The 19,886-nt window shown below is 34.4% G+C and overlaps 2 pseudogenes; one reads left to right on the forward strand and one right to left on the reverse strand.

Moving 5' to 3' along the window:
- Positions 1-837: 837 nt before the first annotated feature.
- LOC100791986 (PR5-like receptor kinase) lies at positions 838-4,828 on the reverse strand (annotated as a pseudogene).
- A 4,782-nt stretch (positions 4,829-9,610) lies between these two features.
- LOC106798487 (rust resistance kinase Lr10-like) lies at positions 9,611-19,147 on the forward strand (annotated as a pseudogene).
- The last annotated feature ends 739 nt before the right edge of the window (positions 19,148-19,886 follow it).

The raw sequence follows: 19,886 nt of genomic DNA on the forward strand, positions 1-19,886 counted from the left end.
TATTGAGTCACCTGATTTTTCTTACATTAGGTATCTAATTTTACTTTTTTTATTTTATAAACACAAATTTTTAAATTTCATTTCCAATTATAAAATAGAAACACGTGAAACATATATGAAATTATGAATACATCTAGTGTAACATAGGAGATAAATAGTTCTATATAGGAACAAATTAACTAAACTAACCAATTCTTGGCACTACTAGGATTAATGTACGATCAAAGACCCATTGCCGTTAAACCCAAAACCACTCCTATCTCCATATCATATGAAACCTAATACCATACACACCACACCACCACATTTCACAACTAGAAAAAGGAAGAGAACAAGTTACACCAATATATTTTTTCTTTCTATCTATCTATCTATATGTAGGAGGAGAGATTCACTTATACTAAAAGTAATTCTTTTAGAATTATTCTCTATTCTCACCTTTCATTTTCATGAAATCTAACAGATAAGATTAGTGTCTTATTACAACCATTAAATTAAAAAAAAAACTGAATGTACAATATACTATTTGTGTAATAATATAGGGTTAAATATTATATACCTCGAAAAAGCTACCCTAATACAATATGTATAAAAATACACAGGACACAATTTGTTTTACATTAAAATATGTGAATATCACGATGCATATTCAAGTAGAATGATCCATGACTTGAATATATATTTGGAATCTTTGAACAAAATTTTAAATTTGACAACCCATTTTTTAACCTTTGAAATATAAAGCAACAGTTAAAGATGCATACAAATGGCAAATTATAGTTGAGAGTATTTAAGACAAGGTGGCTGGATTGATGAATAAATAGCTATTGTGCATTATCAAGTAAGATTCTCTACTACAGGATTAGTTGCAATTTCCATGGAAGAATCCAAAGAGTTAATAGAGTCACTCATTATTGTTTGGCTAGAGTTGATTTTTTCATCCTCTACCATTGTTTCAAGTGGATATAGAGAAGGATTTAAATTTAGAGGTATTTCTAGGCTCTCAATGTCTCCTTCCAGCATCTCCACTACTTTGTTCATAGAGGGACGATCATTGGGTTTTAACTGTATACACCAAAGTGCAACTATGATCATCTTCTTTGCTAGTTCCTTCTCATCCTCTGTGACATCTTCCATTTTTATATCTCTCTTTTCCAAGTTGATCATAAATCTAAAATGGAAAGTAAAGTTGGCTTGAATGCTCTGCATGAGGATCTAGGTTTTTCCTCTTGCTTGCCATCTCCATCAAAAGCATCCCAAAGCTGTAGACATCAGCCTTATGGGATATTCCTCCAATATTTTTATAAAATTCTGGAGCTATATACCCAATTGTCCCTCTTGCTAAAGTCATAGTGACAATGCTATTATCTATTGGATATAACTTTGCCAACCCAAAGTCAGATGCCTTTGGGGTGAATTTTTCATCGAGTAGGATGTTGTGGGGCTTGATAACAAAATGCAAAATCCGCATCTCACACCCATGGTGGAGATAAGCAATCCCACGAGCTACTCCAATTGATATATCATATATTTCTTCATAGCTTAAATGTATGCTTCCATCTTTGGGAAAAATAAATTTGTCAAGGGATCCATTAGGCATGAATTCATAAACAAGAGCACATTTGGAACCCTCAGCACAAAATCCAATTAGTTGTACTACATTCGATCTGATGATGTATTCTTCCAATTGTTGCAACTTCACTTATAAAGTCGTGTCCATTACCTTTCGATTTGCCCAACATTTTTATTGCTACACAAGGCCCACTACGCAACTTTCTCTTAAACACAAAGCCATAACCTTCCCCTAATTTGTCCTTGAAACCTCCAGTTCTGAATTTCCTCGTATGAGTATCCCCAATAGGCATGAAGTTATTTTGTTCTAGATAATTTTCAATATTTTCATATATTGACAAATAATTATTTTTTGCCATTTGCATAATAGAAGCACAATAAACAATGGCATTCCAAACAAAAATTTGCCAACCCGTAATATACAAATATAAGTGGTAGCATCTGCAAGAAAAAATTACTTGAGTGAATAAATTGTGTAATAAAGAATCATTTGATTACTTTGTTAATTTGAAATGTAATGAGTAAGGTATTTGTTTAGGCTATGTTTGGTAAAATTATGTAAACTATCAATCAAAAGTTCGAAAATTAGTTGTTTGTTGAAAGCTAAAAATTGTTAAACTAGCTTATAAATAATAAGTCTTTGATAAAATTATTAGTTGAAGTAGCTCATAAACATAAATGATAGCAATGAGCATGTTTATATGATGTTTTTATACAAAATTTTATTTTATTACATGAAAAAATATATTTTTTTATATAAATTAATTATTTAAATTATATTTTGTCATATTGTAGATTCCAATATTAATCTTAGATTATATCTTAAAATTAATGTTTCAACCAAGTTTAAAATGAAATCAAAACATAATACTTTTATTATATTGATTAGTGTGATGATACCATTGCATATTATTATTTTCATTTTAATTTATCAATATCTTGAAGTACAATGATAAAATAATAAAATAAATGATGTAAATAGTATAATAGTTAAAATAAATAATGTAATACAAAAATATAAAAAAATATTATAAAAATAATAATAAAGACCAATAAGAAGAAGATCTAACTTTGGCAAATATCAATCAATTTGGCTGCTAATGTTGGCGCATATAAGTCAATTTGTTCTTTAACGTTAGTGCGCATCTAGGACCCAATTGACTAATGTTTATCGAAATTGAAAACTATAGACTTGTTTAGTTCTGTTTTAGTTTTCTGTTTTCTTTTTTGTTATTACTCTTAATTACAAAACTGCTATCTTGTTTTCAATCGGCCTGTTTTCTATTTTCAAATTTCAAATATTTGTACAATAAACAGAGAGACAAAAAAAACTTGTTTTTACCATTTTCTGTACAAAATTTTGAAAATAGGAAACAAATAAAAAATAAAGTGGCAATTTTGTAATTAAAAGTAAAAATAAAAAACATTTTCTCATAGTAAACGAGCCCTAAATTACCTTTTTATTATATAATGCGTCAAAATAAACAATAATGTCAATATTAAGGACGGATTTGATGTTTTACTTATATTTTTTTTTCTGAAGGATACTTAATATTGGTTGTATAAACATAGCTTATATTGGTTATATATATAAACTATGTTGTTATATATACAATGAAATCTTTGTTTAAAACTGCTACATATTCAAGCAAATGATTCTACTCATCTATATGTATATATATTAAAAATATTTGGTTATACATAAATTCGTATATTTATCAAAAATAGCATTTTGTTTTGATAAATTACTTCATATACACTTCTCAGTTAAGAAAATAAGAATCTAAATAAACTTTTTGCATAAGTTAAAGAGTGAGAAAAAAAGTTATATACTAATAATATAAAACTGTTTCACACTCTTAATACATAAATATTAAATTTTAAGTTAAAATTAACTTATGCACATAATTTTTATAAGAATTCCTTTCATTTATTTTTTCCAAAATGAAGGTGGATAAATTGATTTTAGCTTATGTAAAATTTAATGCATTCAGCTTTTTTCCCTTTCACATGTGTGCATAGTAAAGTTTTGTTAAATGGCTGTTGAATTTGAAATTGCATATATTAGATTTAATACATTAGGTAAAAGTATATATCATTGAATATGATAGGCATAAAGCATCAAATTAACTTTTTTGTTATTATATATATATATATATACGCACATATATAATTGAAGCACAGGTGAATTAAGATGATACAATTATTACATGTTGTAGTTGATAGCAGCCACCATATCCCTACATCACAAAAAGAAAAGACAAAATAACAATTTCAGGATTCTTTTGATAATAAACGATGAAACAAAGAAAGACATGAAGTAAAAAAAAAAAAGCTTAAATATGTTTTTGGCATCTAGTCCCTAATAATTTTTTTTTTTTTCGAATCAAGTCCATAATATTTTAAAAGTTTTGTCCGAGGTTCCTATCTCGGGATCCTTTATCTATTTATGTGGCTGTTAATCGAACAAGTAGGTATGCGACGTATGGTACCTCGTGTGACTGCGATTCCACCCACCACATGGGATTGCACGTGCCAATGCCACATCATCAATAACCCCTTCAACCTCCTTTGTGACTGTGGTTCCACCCACCACCACTCCCCCTTTGACACCGACCAGTCCTCCTCCTCCTCTGCCTGTGCACATGCAGTCAAAACCAATTCAAAAGTTTTCCCATTAGGTGGCACCCTTGCTTGCTTCGTCTATTGGAAAACCAATAAACCATCACACCCTAAACCATTACTTGTGTACCCAGCAATCATCAAATGCCATGAAGCGATGTTTCTGTCCAACATTTGATCTAACACTCGACATGCATTCTTCTCACTACCACATTTGCAGTAAACCCCAATCAATCTTTTGCTCAATTCAATGTCCCCACAATAGGTCTATCTTCTCATAATTCCATGGACCTTTTTCCCCGATTCGAGTGACCTCATGCTCTCACAAATTCAAGAGCGTGAGATAAACGCGATAATCAGCAACTACACCTTGACCCTTGAGTTCCAATACTTGATCAAGGTTACCCTCTTCACACAGGGCCGCGAAGTCCACATTCAACAGGTTTTGGTTTTGATGGTCGAGCTTCAATTTTTGTTCATTGGGATGTTTCTCCTTAGGCAAAAGAGGGATTTTATGAGTGGAACAATTGTTGGTGTTGTCGTTTCGATGCCTGCTAGCATTAGGAACCGCATAGGTATAGAAAGGAATGAAGGAAGAGAAATGGGTGAAGACTGTGTGTGGAATGGAAGCCATTGATGCGTGGAGTTTGAGCTTCATGCTTTCTACTTTGGTAGTGTTCCAGCGGTAGATAAGGACAATCACCTGGATGCGAGGGAGGTGGTGGAGGAGCTAAAGTAGGTGCGGAACAAAACTATTACAACGGTGAAGGAGAGAAAGAGCTAGGTTTTTTGAGGTAGAAGAGAGATCACTCAAACAATGTTGTTTTTAATTTAAAAAAATTTCTCGTGTAATCCCACTCAAGCAACGAGTACACGTAGCACCACATGTCGCATGTCTGTGTATTCAGTTAACGGCCACGTAAGCCGATAACAGATCTTGATTAATGATAGGGACCTCGGACAAAACTTTTAAAATATTAGAGATCCGATTCGAAGGAAAAATTTATTAGGGACTAGATGTAAAAAATAAGTATATATAAGGGACAAAAACATATTTAAGAAAAAAAAACACAATGAAAGACTATTTGCATTATGTCATAAAGGTTATTGTTATTAACAAGTTAAAAGCTTTGCCTTTTTATTTAAAACTAACTAACGTTTTATTTAATGCACGGGTTCTTATAAATAGGTAAAATATAATAATCAATTAAATTTTTTGTTTGAAAATAAATTTATTAATTGGATGATGTTTTATGATATTGATAAATATAAATTAAAAGATAAAAATAGACCCATCAATTTGTTTTAAAAATCTAAAATATTTATTTAATTGATGAAAGATGGCTTTTGTGACGACTTGTAAATTTCCAAATATGTAAAATGTTAATGTTAAACAAGATAAATAAGATTTTTTTAATTAAATAATTAATTAAAGAAAAAGTTTTAATTTAACCTGGAAGCACTAGAAAATTATAATTATACTTGTCTTGGATGTTCCAAATGAATGAAATTTATTAAAAAAGAAATGATAAAGATTAAAGCAAGGAGTAAAATAATAATTAACTTATTGAAAAAAGTTTTTATAATAACATACATCATCCATTTTTCTTTGTAAATAAATTTTATTCACTTTCTATATATTCTTAAATTAAAAAAAAGCATGTCATGGTTTAAGCAAAAAGGTGCGAGAGGTTCAGGCAAGGACAGATGTGACACCCTCTACCCCTCACATATATACTAATAAGAAGAAAAAAAAATTCAAATATTAGTTAAAAGTATTTTTAAAACATTTTTTTTTACAAGTCTTTCAAAGGGGAAAAAGGCTCACATTCATTTTCTTCTACATCATATTCAAACTTGTCCAAATAAATAATAAAGTATTCTCAACTTAAACAAGGTCGTCTAAGCTTCATACAATTAATATAGAACCTATATCCTAATGTCACATCCTATCAGAGCGTTGTGTTCCCGTGTCCTCTAGCATGAGGTTCTTCATAGTCATCCACCTATTCATCTGCTCCCCCGAACACAAGTTCAAGATCATCACAGGATCCAAACACAACAACACACAGGGAGTGAGTTATCACATTCCTAGCTAATAGAGAAACAAGACAATTAAATATACATATTATATAAATGAGATACCACTTGCTTAAACATAGCTCACGTAACTTCACCACTTCGTCATTCAAAATTCACTTTTCAATCATCAATCACATTACACAAGAATCCCACACTTCGATCAAGATATAATAACACATCAATTAGCAAGCATATGCAACAGTTATGCTAAGACTCAATCCTATATACAATGTGGTACCATGTCAGTGAAAAATCACCCTGGGGCGCTTAGGAGTACATAACAAGACACACCACACCATGAGTTTGTCAGGTCACTCTCACAAAGTAAGATCATAGGGAGACCAGTCAGGGTCACGATGTTTTGCGAGAATGCTCCAACCATATGGGATCAACATAGGCTTAAAGGAGCACTCAAACCCGGTGACCCCCAAGGCCTACACTCCGAAGAGTCCGTCAGGGCCTCTCCCTCCTGATTCAGGTCCAACCCCTAAAATATTTTTTTTTTGCATGCAGACACTGCTCATGAATTATACAATACCAACGACCTTACACTCGTGTTTTAAACACGTTCAACACAATTGCGCTACGATTTAACACTGGTTCCTAAATAGGAAACCTACATTTTCTCTTTAACATTGTGCATCAACGCTTTTCTCAAGATAACGCTGGTCAGGTTATTGTACAATTCATAACTTACAACACAAGTAATTTCACATCAAGTGTTAACTACACACTTATCCACAACTAGAACTCATTCACAATTTCCCATCTCATAGTGTCATAATCCACCATCACATGTTTACACGTATCTCACAAATTAACACATGTTCAACTTTACATTTATACTCAATCTCAATAACAAAATTATAATCTCAAAGCAACATGTTATTCTAGAATTCATCACATACTCACAATTTGAATCATCATTTCATATCCTCAATATAACAATTTATATAAAAGACTATCACAACATGAGGACTAAAACCCCTCAAATAATATTACACAATTATATCAAAATCATAGGTCGAAATATACAAATATCAAGAGCACAATTTATCAAGCCATTTTTATTAGCACATCAATATTTTATTTATAATCATAAAGGAAAAATTGCAATTTAACAAACATCCCAAAATAAAACCTCAATTTAATCCTCTAAGGATCCCTACACATGTTCTCACTAATTCCCAACTGTGAATAACTCATCCTTACCTCTAAACGGACTCACGTGTCTTCCCACAGCGATAGCATCATCTCTAACGGTTCCCTAAGATTCCTCCAGTTTTTCCTCCGACTGCTCCGATAGAGTTCCCAAACGTCAGAGAAACGGAGAAAGGATTAAAGCCTCCATTTGGACTATCTTCATGCGATTCCTTTTTCTCCCTCCACAAACATTATATCACAAATTCCAACGGTCAAAGCGTGAGCAACTGAAATTCAAACAATATATCCAAATTTTGTGATAATCCAACGGTTAACGAAACCGGGATCGTAGTTTTACCAAGACAGCTCTGGGTTTCTGGGGGAAAGAAAAATGCTACAATGCGAGGGGTATTTCTCTTGGCTCAGACATCATATCAAAATTACCAACGGTGAGAATTCTCGGAAATGGGTTTCAAACATGTTGTTAAAATTTCACGACGATCCAACGGTGAATGAGTCCGAGATCGTCATTTTATCTAAGATAGGTTTGATGGCCTGCGGGAAAAAGAGAGGATTTTAGGAGAGAAAGAGAGAAAAAACGAAATTGGTAGGCAGAGGAGACTGAGAAGTCAGTCTGAAAACTGACCTAGCATGTCACTATTTATAACTAGGGGTATTCACGACCTATTATTTACTTTATTTATTTATTTTTATTATTTTATAAAAAAAGAAACTCTATTTTATTCTCCATCAAATGAATAATAAAATACCCTTCTTATTTTCTCTCAAACCATTATTTTATTATAACTATTTTGCTTTATTTATTTAATTATAAAACATCATTATTCTCTAAAATTTTATATACGAAAAAAATTGGGATGTTACAACAGACATCCCAACAACATTGGCATCCTCTCCCCAACCTAAACTCGGTTGCCCTACAAGATTTGTTTAATATAAAAATTAAAAATTGTAAGGAATTATAAAGAAATTAAAAATATACTAAACGCTATTTTGAATTTTGGAAATAATAAAACAAATTCATAATACGAAAGAAATTACTTAATACTAGTTTTTACTTCCATATATTACCACAGATAATGCCGCTGACTGCCAGAGAATTGCAGTAGTTGCTGTTTCCGAAGCATTGCAATGTCTGTATGGAAGAGTCGAAAAAACAGTTCTTTCCCCGACAATGATTCTCCCAGATGAGATGCACCAACGAAATCTCAAATCCATATAGACTAGTGCCCTATGTATCAAGGAGTAGGATAATTTAATTGTGTTCAAACCCCACCAAGATGTGGTCGCAACCATCTTTACATGACAACCAACTTGAAAGTCCTTTGCTTTTAAGTCACCAGCAATGGCGTATGAATAGCCGTCGACGACACAGGGAGTAGCATCCACATGCTTACCATTGTCAGTTACTGGATGGTTACAATTCATGAAAACTACATGCTGGAAAAGAAGGCGTCGCCAACTGAAATATGGACGTTGACCGGCAAGGTATGGATCCGTCACGTTACGATGAGTTTTGCTAAAATTCAATCGGGACAAGAAGATGCGTGGGGGGAGGAGCAATTTGGTTCTGGAACTCCGGGATCAGCCACTTGGAAAGGTGAAATTATTGTAGTTGATGGCCTGCACATGATATTTTCCGGAGTACAAATATAACACAGGGATCCGTAAGGTTATTTTCACATGCCAACTCGTACCTTTTGTCACCGCAAACTTATGGGTCGCCTTTTAATCGAAATAGATAACTTATGTTGGAGTACAAATATAGTGCTGCCCCTCCAAAGTGATTCCATATTATTGATCACACCGCTGCTAATGCTCCTGTTTATCAAAAGTAGTAGTAACAAGTGCGAAGAATCGTCTTGATGGCCTAATGAACCACCTATTAGATTTCCCTTTAAACTCGTGAAGGGGATGAAAGATGGATGTGGTTATCCCGGGTTTTGTCTTTTTTGTACTGAAAAAAGTGAGACCATGCTTTTGCTCCCTACAATAAAACTCCAAGTCAATAAAATAAACTACCAATCTCAGAAAATTTTGTTGACTGACCCAGAAAATTGTCTTCCGAACAAGTTTCTAAAACTCAACAATTCTGTCAATCCTCTTTAGCCATATGAATAAGAAGAAACAAACTTGAGCTTCTTCAACTGGAAATCGACAACTGAGAAACATGGAGCAAGCAGATCCATATTCAGAAGATACGATCTCCTGTCCGATTTACATGTTTGATTCAGACAACAGTGTCCTCAAATTGGATTTAACATCCTGTACCAAGATGTTTGACATTGTTGCGCCAGTCAAGGAATTCAACCAACAGGATAATTGGTTGGCTTTGAGATGGTCCAAACCAAATTGTACTGAGTGTGAAGCGAAAGGTAAGAGATGCAAATGGAAGAACAACAACACAGGAGACATTGAATGTTTTGACTGCAAGGGCAAACAAAATGGAATCCAGATTCCCAGATCATTGATTTTTGCTGCTACAGGTGAGACCAGACTCTTTCACACTACTTCACTTATCTTATTCATCTCTCAGGCTCTCTTTTTCAATCATTTGTCTCCTACTGTTTTTGTATGTTCGATTCTTTTGGGGCTGGTGGTCATTGCAATCTTTAAGATAATACACTACTTTAGAAGAAAAGAAGAAGACCAAGCACGAGTGGATAAGTTTTAGAAGATTACAGGACAGAAAAGCCTGCAAGATTTACCTACGCTGATGTTAAAAGAATCATGGGTGGTTTCAAAGAAAAGTTGGGGGAAGGAGCTCATGGAGCTGTATTCAGAGGAAAACTTTCAAACAAGATTTTGGTGGCTGTGAAGATCCTCAATAATACAGACAAAGAAGGGAATGAGTTAATCAATGAAGTGGAAATTATGGGCAAAATCCACCACATCAACGTTGTTCGTTTGCTTGGCTTCTGTGTAGAAGGACATCATCGTGCTCTTGTCTATTGTCTATTTCCAAAAGGATCCCTACAAAGCTTTATATTTCCACCGGAGGACTGTTAGAACTTACTGTTCTTGCTCACACACACAAACAAAGAGGTAACTCGAGGAAGGATAAAAGTGAGAGAGGTTCAGAGAGAAGCAAAACTAACAGAATAAGGAGAATGAAAGAATCGAAAAAATTATTATTGAAAGAACAATGAAACAATATTTATACAAGAGGGACAAAGACTGAATTGTATTTTGCATTTTGGTCCCTCACTAACAACTTGATTACATTCGTTATTAACTAAACAACTAACTTCCTATATTAGGAAGGCTTAACAAACAAAGTTAGAATTACTATCATTTCTAACACTCCCCCATAATTCTGACTCTCATTCAATCATGATCATCATCTTGTTTCTCAAGTCTTCAAATCTGTTCTTCTTCAAAGGTTTGGTTAGTAAGTCTGCAAGATTATCTTCTGACTTGCAGTATAGCAGTTTTACCTTCCCTTTGCTCACCTTGTCCCAAATAAAATGGTACCTTGTTTCTATGTGTTTACTTCCACCATGATCAATTGGATTTTTAGCAAGGCTAATTGCAGATTTTTTGTCCACCAGTATGTTTATAGTTTCAGTCTTCTGGATCTTCATTTCTTTCAACAGTTTTCTTAGCCATAAGCCTTGACACGAGCACATTGATGCTGTTATGTATTCAGCTTCACAAGTTGATAAGGCAACCGTATCTTGCTTCTTTGAACTCCATGACACCGGTGCACTTCCAAGTAGGAAAATATATCCAGCAGTGCTCTTTCTATCATCATTATCTCTTCTCCAGTTTGAGTCAGTATAGCCAACCAATTCCATGTTTGAACTCGTGATGATATTTGGCAGTAGAATACCATAGTTAATTGTGCCTCTAATATACCTTAGAATTCTCTTTGCTGTCATCATGTGAGGAGATTTTGGAGCTTGCATAAACCTACTGATCAGTCCAACACTGAATGCCAAATTAGGTCTTGCATTGCATAAGTACCTTAATGAACCCACAATCTATATGTACTGAGTTTCATCAGCAGGTTCTCCTTCATCTCACAAACTCAATGCCAATCCTGTTTCAGCTGGGGTGGCTGCTGCATTGTAGTTAGTCATTCGAAACTTCTTCAACAGGTTTGTAGCATATTTGCTTTTATGCATCACAATTCCAGCTTCAGTTTCCTTGAACTCAATTCCAAGGAAGTATGAGAGAGATCCTAAGTCAGTCATTTCAAACTGATTCTTCAGCAATTACTTAATCTTGTCAATCTCTATCTTGTTGTTTCTTGTGATGAGTAAATCATCAACATAGAGGCAAAATATTACTAAGTCTGACTCATTTTCTCCTTTTTCATATACTCATTCTTCAGTTTGCATACCTTTCCTTCATGTCCAACAACTTCAAATCCTGGTGGTTGCTTGACAAACACTTCTTCTTCAAGAGGACCATTCAGAAATGCGGATTTTACATCAAGCTGATACATTGACCAGCCTTTCATGCTTGTTATTGCAACTACAAGTTGTAAATGTATGTGTACATGATTTTGATGATGTCAAAAGAAGAATCAAACAAGGCTCATTTGCTTCAAGATTAATACAAGATTGCTTCAACAAGCAAAGCCTTGCTTCAAGATTAACTCAAGATCAAGCCTTGCCTTAAAACAAAGTGCTTTCAAGACATTCAAGGCTCTGGTAATCGATTACCATGCAGTGTAATCGATTAGCAGAAGACAGGGTTGAGAAATAGCTGTTGAAAAGGATTTTGAATTTGAATTTTCAACATGTAATCGATTACCATATGTCTGTAATCGATTACCAACAACGAAACTTCTGAAATTCAAATTCAAAAGTCACGACCCTTCAAATTATAACTGTGTAATCGATTACACAAACATTGTAATCGATTACCAGTGAAGAGTTTTCAGAAAATATGCCAACAGTCACATCTTTTCATTGGATTTGTGAATGACCATCAAAGGCCTATAAATAGGTGACTTGGGCACGAATTTTAAGATAGAGTTTTGATTGATCAAAATGTCTTATCCTCTCAAAAGACATTGAGAGAGATTTCAAAAGAACTTCATTGTCAAATGCTCTCTCAAAAGAAATCCTTGGCCAAACACTTGCCAAATCTATAAGGATTCTTACATGGATCTTCATTGTAATATTCTTCTCTTGAAGAGAGAATTCTTCTTCCATTCTTCTTACTCAATGAAATTAATTAAGGGACCGAGGGTCTCTTGAGTTGTAAGGATTCCTAAACACAAGGGATGGGTTGTCCCTGTGTGGTTCAGAAGTTGTAAAGGATTTTCCAAAGATAGTGGAAATCTCAAGTGGGTTGCTTGAGTACTGGACGTAGGCACGGGTTGTGGCCGAACCAGTATAAAACTGTGTTTGCATTCTCTTTTCCCTTATCTCATTTATGTTATTGCAATCAATTTTGCCTTGCATGTTTAAAGAACATCATTAAATTGATTGTTGCTGCTTCTTCTGCATTCTAAGTCTATCCCTCTTAGGATTATTGAGGCCACAAGGTTCAACAAGTGGTATTAGAGCAGGATTCTTGTATAATGTTTAAAAAAATTCAAGAATAGATATGGCCTCATCCAAATTTCCATTTTTTGAGGAAAATTCTATCAATAGGCTCTTATGTTCAATGGTGAGGGTTATCATTATTAGAAAACCCGAATGCAGATCTTTATAGAAGCCATAGATCTAAAGATATAGGAAGCCATTGAATTTGATTCATTTATTCCTACAATGGTAGAGAGAAATGCAACTACATAAAAAAACTAGAGAAGAAAGATGATGATGAAAGAAGAAAGAAGGTTCCTCTTTAGCCCCAAAATGCTGAGTGTGATCAACTTAGGCACATGAGATTCAATTGTCCTGTGTTTAAAAGAAGAATGAAAAAATCCGACAAGATGAATTTCAAAGAGAAGCAAGAAAAGAAAGGATATATCACTTGGGAAGATAATGTCATAAATTATTCAAGTGATTCAGAGAAGAAAATCATAAGTCTGGGTATCATGATGAAAGACTATGAAAATGAAGAAGAGCAAAGTCGATACATTGATAGAAATTTCTCCAAACACATGGCATGCATCAAAGTTTATTCATATTTCTCCCCAAGATAAATGAATATATAATTTATGGAGACAACAAACGAAGGCCACATTTCTCCCCAAGAAAAGTGAATATGCGATTTATGGAGACAACAAGCATAGACCACTTGATCAACAAGCCCAACAAGTAATATCAAATGATGCCAACAGGTCACTTATCTTTGATTGAATATTTTTGATGATTTTTGTCTATGATTGTTAACTTTTGATTGACTTTTGATGCTTGTTTTCTACTTGAGTTTAGATTGTCCTTGATGATTGTGATTGTATATTTGATTGATTGTGTTTGATTGTGTTTTTTATTGATGTGCTACTATACTTGTTTTTGCTTGATCAATATTGAATGATTGATTTAATGCCTTTTGGTATCACTTGATTCTCATACATTACAACAAGTGGTAACATTTTTCTGCTCTCTATTTATGATTTGTTTTTTATGTTGACAAAGGGGTAGAGAAAGATAATAGATAAAATAGTAAGAAAAATTATCTATTCTTTATGAGACAATTTGTTTACATATGAAAAATAAGAAATCTTCAACTGTCTCATACAAGCAATCATTGCAAAATCAAGAGGGAGTAAACTATATGCAAATAGATATTTTTCTTTGTTTTTGCTCTTAACCTACAGGTGGTTGTCATCATCGAAAAGGGGGAGAATGTAAATCATGAAGATCTTGATGATGTCAAGAAGAATTTTCTTGAGAAAGGGGGAGAATGTAAATCATGCAAGCTTTGATAGTGTCGAGAAGAAATCACAAGTTTGTCATCATAAAAAAGGGGGAGAATGTAAATGTATGTATACATGATTTTGATGATGTCAAAAGAAGAACCAAACAAGGCTCATTTGCTTCAAGATTAATACAAGATTGCTTCAACAAGCAAAGCCTTGCTTCAAGATTTACTTAAGATCAAGCCTTGCCTTAAAACAAAGTGCTTTTAAGCCATTCAAGGCTCTGGTAATCGATTACCAGGTAGTATAATCGATTACCATAAGACAGGGTTGAGAAATAGCTGTTGAAAAGGATTTTGTATTTGAATTTTCAACATGTAATCGATTACCATATGTCTGTAATCGATTACCAACAACGAAACTTTTGAAATTCAAATTCAAAAGTCATGACCCTTCAAATTATAACTGTGTAATCGATTACACAAACATTGTAATCGATTACCAGTGAAGAGTTTTCAGAAAATATGCCAACAGTCACATCTTTTCATTGGATTTGTGAATGACCATCAAAGGCCTATAAATAGGTGACTTGGGCACGAATTTTAAGAGAGATTTTTGATTGATCAAAATGTTTTATCCTCTTAAAAGACATTGAGAGAGATTTCAAAAAAACTTCATTGTCAAATGCTCTCTCAAAAGAAATCCTTAGCCAAACACTTGCCAAATCTATAAGGATTCTTACATAGATCTTCATTGTAATATTCTTCTCTTGAAGAGAGAATTCTTCTTCCATTCTTCTTACTCAATGAAATTAATTAAGAGACCGATGGTTTCTTGAGTTGTAAGGATTCCTGAACACAAGGGATGGGTTGTCCCTGTGTGGTTCAGAAGTTGTAAAGGATTTTACAAAGATAGCGGAAATCTTAAGTGGGTTGCTTGAGTACTGGACGTAGGCACGAGCTGTGGCCGAATCAGTATAAAACTGTGTTTGCATTCTCTCTTCCCTTATCTCATTTATGTTATTGCAATCAATTTTGCCTTGCATGTTTAAAGAACATTATTAAATTGATTGTTGCTGCTTCTTATGCATTCTAAGTCTATCCCTCTTAGGATTATTGAGGCCACAAGGTTCAACAAAAGTCTCACTATTTCAATCCTTGCCACAGGGGCAAAGATCTCACCATAGTCTACACCTTCTTTCTGTAGGAATCCTTTTGCCACCAATCTGGCTTTGTGTTTAACTACTTCACCAGCAGGATTTCTCTTTACTTTAAAAACCAATTTTACAGCAATAGGTCTTTTAAGTTTAGGTAACTCCATTAGCTGCCAGGTATGATTCGTCTCAACTGATTTCAGCTCCTCTTTCATAGCATTGACCCACTTGTCATTCTTCAAGGCTTCTTTAAAACTCACAGGTTCAACATCTGCATATAGGGCAAAGTGTACAATATCACCTTCATTTGTGATTTGGCTATCTTTCATGACTTCATAATCTTTCAACATTTGTGAGGGTTGCAAAACCCTTTGAGACCTCCTGGTTCCTCTTTTAGTGTTCCTTGTAAACAGTTCATCAGTAGTGTCACTCAATTCTTCTGGAATGATTGAATCTACCAGAACCTTGATTGTATTGTTTATAGGGTCCTTCTTCCACTCATATTCCTTTAGTTCATCAAATATCACATCTCTGTTCATAGAGACCTACTTTGACCTTGGATCAAGTAGCTTGTAACCTCCAGTTGCATGATAGCCTATAAGGATCATTTGTTCACCTTTATCATCCAGTTTCTGCCTTAGCTGCTCAGGGACATGCTTATAACAAAGTGAACCAAAAATTTTGAGTTGATTCACTTTTGGTTTAGTACCAGTCCAGGCTTCTTCAGGTGTCACTCCTTTCAGTCTCTTGGTAGGGCATTTGTTGAGTATATAGACTACTGTTGCAGCTGCTTCACTCCATAGGAAATGAGGTAGCTTCTTAGTCTTCAACATGCTCCTCACCATATTCAGGATAGTCCTGTTTCTTCTTTCAGCAGCACCAATGTGTTGTGGTGTATAAGGTGGAGTGAACTCATGAGTGATACCTGCCTCATCACAAAACTCAGCAAATTCCTTGGAGGTGTATTCACCACCTTCGTCAGTTCTTAATGTCTTTATACAGTGGCCACTATATTTTTCTACTGAGGCTGTATATTTTTTGAAAATTCTAATCACCTCATTTTTCTTCTTGATTATATAAATCCAAGTCATTCTAGTCAAGTCATCTATGAATGTTACAAAGTACCTGTTTCCTCCCAGGGATTCAACCTGAAGAGGACCACAGACATCTGAATAGATCACCTCCAATTTCTGTGTTGACTTCACTGGTACAAATTTCTGAAATGCATTCCTTGGTTGCTTTCACTCCAGGCATTCTCTGCAGTTTTCTGTCATCTGTCTCAGCTGAGGTATTCCTTGAGCCATTCTGTGCAGTTGACTCAAATCCTTGAAATTCAAGTGTCCAAATATGTAGTGCCACAACCATTCCTCTCTACATGTCTCAGCCTGCAAGCAATTGTGCTTCATGACTTGAATACCAACCGTAAAAGTTCTATTCCTGTTCAATGGAGCTTTGATGATCAACCTTTTGTCCTTGTCATAGATCATCATTTCTTTGTCCTCCATCACCATTTTGTATTTCTTTTCAAGTAGTTAGCCAAGACTCATAAGATTGCATCTCATGTTTGGAACATAGAGCACATCCTCAATGTATGACACTGTACCATCCCTTCTTTTAATCACAACCTTGCCATGACCTTCAACTTTTATAGTGTTGTCATCTGCAAATCTGACCTTGTGATTTACTGACTCATCAAGGCTAACAAACCAGTCCTTGTGACCAGTCATATGTGTTGAACATCCTGTGTCCAAGTACCATTAATCTTTTGCATCGGCTCCAGTCTTTGTTGTGACCAACAACAACACTTGTTCAGTGTCAGAAACAGCTCCTATGGCTGATTGCGCTTCATCATCAGCGTTTTTCTCCTTATACCAACATTCTTCTGCATAGTGACCTCTTTTTCAACAATTAAAGCATTCAGCATTTCTTTTATCCCATTTCTTTTTGCCTCCTCTTCCACGAGTACTAGAACTACCACTTCTTTTACTGCAGCTATCTCCACTTCTTTGATCAGGTTGAGGTTTGCCTTTATCTTTGGAGTAACCTCCTCTACCTCTTGTGTTTTGGAATCTCCCTCTTCCTTTCTTGCCTTTGTGATTATTAGAACCACCATTTCTTGACTGATGGTGTGCTTGCAGGGCTTGTTCTGTAGCCTTATCATTTGCTCTTTCTTGCAATCTTTGTTCATGTGCCTCAAGTGATCCTTGTAATTCATCAACAAATAATGATTCCAAGTCCTTTGATTCCTCAATTGCAACCACAATGTGATCGAATCTTGGATTCAAGGTCCTCAAAACTTTCTCAACTAACGTCAGATTAGTAATTGTATCACCACAACTAGTGATTGAATTTGCAAGAACCTGCAATCTTCCAAAGTAATCTTCAATGTTCTCAGTCTCTTCCATCTGCAGCAATTCAAATTGCCTTCGAAGAGTCTGAAGTCTCACCTTCTTGATCTTATCAGCTCCTGCATAAGCCTTGTTCAGAATGTCCCATGCTTTATTTGCGGATTTAGCATTTGCGATTTTCTCAAAGTGAGAATCATTGACACATTGATGCAAGATCACCAAGGCTTTGCAGCCTTTCTTCTTCAGATCCTTGAATTCAGTCTTCTGTGAATCTGAGGCTCCTTCTTTTGGAATTTCTATTCCATTCTCAATCACATCGGTCAAATCTTGAAATCCAAGCAAGGCTTTCATTTGCACACTCCATATGTTGAAGTTCTTGCCGGCTAGAATTGGAAGATTTGAGGGAAAATGACCATTGGAAGCCATGATTGGAGAATTGGTCCCTTTTTCGAACCTAGCTCTGAAATACCACTGTTAGAACTTGCTGTTCTTGCTCACACACACACACGAACAAAGAGGTAACTTGAGGAAGGATAAAAGTGAGAGAGGTTCAGAGAGAAGCAAAACTAACAGAATAAGGAGAATGAAAGAATAAAAAAAATATTATTGAAAGAACAATGAAACAATATTTATACAAGAGGGACAAGGACTGAATTGTATTTTTCATTTTGGTCCCTCACTAACAACTTGAATACATTCGTTATTAACTAACCAACTAACTTCCTATATTAGGAAGGCTTAACAAACAAAGTCAGAATTACTATAATTTCTAACAAGGACAAGGACCATTTCCTTGGCTGGGAGAAATTGCAATGAATTGCTCTTGGTATAGATAAAGGGATTGAGTATCTTCATCAAGGTTGTAATCATCTCATTATTCACTTTGACATCAATCCTCATAACGTGTTACTTGATGACAATTTTACTCCATAAATTTCTGATTTCGACCTAGCCAAATTGTGTTCCAAGAATCCTAGTTTGGTGTCCATGTTAGCTGCTAGGGGAACCTTGGGATACATTGCACCTGAAGTTTTCTCCAAGAACCTTGGTAATGTGTCTTATAAGTATGATATTTACAGTTACGGAATGTTGTTGCTAGAAATGGTTGGAGGAAGGAAGAATGTAGACATCTCACCTACACAGAATTTCCATGTTCTCTACCCAGATTGGATCCACGACTTGGTTGATGGAGATATACATATTCATGTTGAGGATGAAGGTGATGTTAAAATTTCAAAGCAATTAGCAATTGCTGGACTTTGGTGCATTCAATGGCAGCCAGTAAACCGTCCATCCATAAAATTAGTTATAGAAATGCTAGAAACTAGAGAGAAAGACCAGTTAACTGTGCCTCCTAATCCATTTCAATCAACAACGGCCACCAATATTAGTGGACTCACTTTGGCAAGACGACCTTTAAAGTTGGAAGCAATTCAAGAATGAGAGAATTGCAACTTTTACACTCACAAAGATATGTGTTTTATTGATTTATTCTCACTAGGAGAAAATAATGAGTATTTTAATTGTGGAAAAAGTAACAGTTGTATATTATGTAGTCAGATTAAATCCAAACCCTAGTACTTCAATGTATTTGGTTCTACCCTAGCTAGAAAGGAAAAAATGTTTTGCTAATTTGAATATGTTGTAAAAAATCATATCTGACAAAGAAAAACTTAAAAACATGAAAGATAGCTAGCACAAAGAAGAATTTGTTATATATGAAAGCAAAAGATAATTTACAAAATTGAATAATTTAATTAAGAAACTCAAACTCTCATAAATCTTTGCAGATTTGATTCTCATGTGTTTCTTCTTTTTTTAAAACTTTTTTTCCTACAATTTCTTGCATCACCTTTTTATATTAGGTTGCAAGTAACACGAGCCTCTCGTCTTGAATAGTTCAAACCACAAATTAATGAAATAATGTTTTACACTTATTTACTAAATATAGTAATCCTCAAACCATATGCTACAAATCTCAACTTTGGCTTCCATTTTTCTCGCCCTCACTCTCCCATCGCAACTCTCTCTCGCTCTCTTGGATGGCACATATATTTTGATGGGAAAAAAATCTCCCTAAAAGAAAAATGGTTGCTCAAAATATCCTTGGCACAACTTATTTTTACAATATTTAATTATAATCACTACTAGAAAAAATGATTTTAACATCGCTAACTTAACA

This window comes from Glycine max, chromosome 4 (genome assembly GCF_000004515.6).
Source record: "Glycine max cultivar Williams 82 chromosome 4, Glycine_max_v4.0, whole genome shotgun sequence".
Taxonomy (NCBI): domain Eukaryota; kingdom Viridiplantae; phylum Streptophyta; class Magnoliopsida; order Fabales; family Fabaceae; genus Glycine; species Glycine max.